This window comes from Odontesthes bonariensis, chromosome 12, assembly GCF_027942865.1.
Source record: "Odontesthes bonariensis isolate fOdoBon6 chromosome 12, fOdoBon6.hap1, whole genome shotgun sequence".
In the NCBI taxonomy this organism is placed as follows: domain Eukaryota; kingdom Metazoa; phylum Chordata; class Actinopteri; order Atheriniformes; family Atherinopsidae; genus Odontesthes; species Odontesthes bonariensis.
In genome coordinates, this window is record NC_134517.1 from 38,097,616 (window position 1) to 38,101,546 (window position 3,931).

Here is a 3,931-nt window from a genome sequence, read left to right on the forward strand (position 1 = left end):
CATCTCCCACCACGCGATTGAGCAGCTTCTTCCTTTCCTGCCTGTGTGAGCTGGCGTTCTCTGCTCTGGTTAAACATGAAGAACAACAGGAGGTCACGGCCCTCTGCTCAGTGCCACCATGATTAAAAAAATCTGCGCGCCCCGACAGGCACATGTATGTCACTAATTTGTAACTTGGCAAAATATTTACAATAGCACATGTTTCAATGCTGATTGCTGAAATGTTGCATTGATCATTTGTAGTTTAGGACCATGAACAATGCAGCTTCCTTACATTAACAGTTCTCTGTGCTGAATTTCCTTTGCCCCATTTTTAATTTGGTGACCTGTCTGGTTTAAATGACTGTTGCTGCTTTGATGAAGCCTAAGTTGATAAAGTTTCAAATTCATTTTTGAAATAATTTGTTAATAAATATTTCATGAGTAATATAGTTATCTTTGTCACATTGTATTTGGCGTTAGTAAATAATTATGCACATTTACAGATATTTTACATGATATGAGTGATAACACGTGTTATAAGGGCTATTTGGCACAATAGGTGTGCTTTGGGCACAAAAAGTTTGGGAACCACTGGTTTAACCTTTGTTTGCTTAATAAACCCAGTCTGCATCCGTGTCCTGCCTACCCACCCAAACCTGACAGCAATAAGGTTTAATGTGGATGTCAGAGGTTTGCAGAGCTGCTGGCTCAGTCAGATTGGTATCACTGTGTGAAAACACAGATCTTTACACTGGGACACCAAGACGATTTGCAGACAGGAAACGACCATAAGTCTCGTGTACTTTTGGTTTTCTAAAAGCACTTTATTGATTATATTTTGTGATTCACTGCATGCAAATAGAAACATTTCAGCTGAATTACATGTCACACACTGTACAGATCATAACACAAACAAGTCATTTTTGTTGCTCTGAAACCTCCAACATGTCTGGAAAGTTGTTCCTCTGGTCAACTTCCATCTTTTTGGACAAATTAATGCAAAATTAGTACAACAACAGTCTGTACAACACACAGCAGGAGAGGAAGCAGCTGAAAACTGGCGTGTGCATTCTGGGAAGACATTTAGACGACAGTCGGTGCAGAACATCCATGTTGTGGGTGTGGGGACGGGTTCACTCTGTGGATGTTTCCTGTGCTTTAACACAAACGAAGCCAAAGCTGGTCTGGTTCTCAGTCCTCTGGGCTTCACATGGACCTGATCAAACCGATAAAAAGCTCCCTCCCTTCGTGCTGTAACACCGTATTCCTACACGTTAACGTGTCCACGAATGCACATACGGCATCTGCAAACACAAACCAACTAATTAGCAGAGATGGGACCAAGTCACACATGTTCAAGTCCCAAGTCTTAGCTTTCAAGTCTCAAGTAAGTCCCAAGTCAAAGTCGAGTCACCTTATTATTGCAATTTTACCTGCAGAATCTGATCTTAATAAAGTGAAAACACAAAGATATAAGTAACTGTCAGTAAACATCATTGGCCAATGTGTCCAACCTGTCCACCCCGTATCATATCAAGCTAACGTTAGCTAACTACCGGCTAGGCTAACGGGATAATATCAGCTAATTTGACGAGCACTTCCTGGTCAGAATGGATCTTCAAATGACGAACAAAGTTGGAAGTTATGCTAGATGCTTAACACTCAGGTCATTCAAGTCATCGTGTCTCAAGTCAAGTCAAGTGCCGAGTCTTTAACTTCCAAGTCCGAGTCGAGTCTCAAGTCTTTTATTTTTTGTCAAGTCAAGTCACAAGTCATCAAAACAGCGACTTGAGTCCCCATCTCTGCAAATTACGTCTCGTGATGTGACAAACTTCCATGAACAAAAATATTCAAGTTGTTTTTCAGTCAGTCACGTTTTTACACAGCTGGACCACATGACGGGAAACTTTGTGTCCAGAATGTGTAGTTTAATGGAGAAAAAAACGGTGAAAAGCTCATTTCTAATTTTATTCTTTCAATCAGATAAATGCATTAGTGGTTTGTTGAGGCCGATGTTTCGTTCTCCACCTCCCCCCCGCTGGTCGGGGAAGATGGCCGCCCCTCCTGGTACTGGTTCTGATGGAGGTTTCCTCCTGTTAAAAGTTTTTTCCTCCCACAGTCACCTCGTGCTTGCTCAGGACTCGGTGACATTTAAAAAAAATTTGGCTCTGTAAGAATTTAATTAATGAATTATTTGATTGGAGGATGATTGCATCACAATGAATAGGATTATAATATGACTTTTGTTGTGATTTGATGCTTTATAAATTGAATTGAATTGAAGAGAATTGTGTTGGATGAAGATGAAAAATAAAATAACTCTTGTAAAAATGTGGCTGTATTTTGCCTTTATTTACGCTGTTTTGTGCAACTCTAACCGAGGTGGAGAGGGTAAAATTAGCATGGCACGTGTACTGTTTTCAGATTGAAAGTAGCATATTTAAACAGGTTTTTTAAACACGGGTGCACACGCTTAAAGAAGCTTATTAAATTCTTTCCTTTTTTCAGAAGCAGCATGTTGAACCTCTGAGTTCTGAGAGCTGCAGCGAGTTACATTCCCAGGGAACAATCCTAGGCTGTAAGCTAGGCCAGAATGATTAGATGGCATCAAACTGTGTCCTGCAGGATGTCTTTGACCATAGTTTCTGATAAAAATCAGGATTTTCTGAGATAATTAGAGTAATTTGACTGTACCGGGATCATCAGGCGACACAGCAGGACTGAGAGTAAGATATTTCAGTTTTATCTCTTTCTGTCCGTGAGTTGTCGTCAGTTTCAGACGTCCGTAAGCAGTAAACGTGTGTGTGTGGAAATAAAAAGTGACCTGTGCCCACTCGTTTGTGTGTTGTGTTCTCATCAATGCCGACCGTGGTCAGAGCCGATAATTACCTACAACTCCTGCAGTCATGTGACTGAGGACTAGGGATGGGAATTGATAAGATTTTTACGATTCCAATTCCATTTTCGATTCTGCTTAACGATTCGGTTCTTTGTCGGTTCCCTTATCGATTCTCATTTGGAGAAAAAGGACAACAAACCGGTCGATTAGCATCAACTTTGTTTAGTTTAGAAGTAACACAAGTCATGACCTCACAAACCCAACAACGATGAGGTCCACATTGGTCTATCCTGGCCTGGGTAATTTAACTCTTCCTGCTCTGGTGAAAGGAGAAGCTGGAGGTAGAGGTGAACTGGGGGTAGTACCACCAGCCTCTGGCTCTGAGCCAGTCAGGCTCTGTCTCTCATGATTTCATCTAAATGTAATGCCTGAGAAGGCATTCATTTAGCCTTAACCGTTACTAACAGCAGCTTTTACAATCAGGCAAATGGTGCTAACATGATAGGCAGTGTTTGTTAGTTAGTAAGTTACCTGCAGTGTTAGCCGAGGACATGCTAACGTTGCTAACGTTGCTGGGTTCAGATTCACCAACGTTAGTCCGGAGCGGATCCAAAACGCGACATTCATTCATAGTTATTGCATGTTGGTAGTATTTCCTCCCTTTGGTGAAATATTCACTTTGCCCTGTTGTCGTCTTTTTTAGGGATGTGTAACCAAACTTTCCAGCGTTTGTACTGCTTGGGCGCCATGTTTACTGTTGACTGCTGGCTGCGCTGGACTCGCCACGCAACGCTGCGTGGTGACGTCATTCGCGCCCACTGGAATCGATAAGGGAATCGTTTGCAAAATCGCCAAAACGATTCCAAGGAACTGAAACACTGGGAACCGGTTCTCAACAAGAACCGGTTTTCGATTCCCATCCCTACTGGGGACTGAATGCTGATTGAACACTAAAACGCGGGCGTTAGCCGCACAGCTAAGGGTAAAACACCGGGCTGAAATAAGCAAGATGTACATCTGACCGTTTCTGTGAAAACCCGCTTCGCTTTTATCTATATTTTTCAGGTGTAAAGCTACCGTGTGGATGGAAACTCGCTCTGTGTTTCTGTG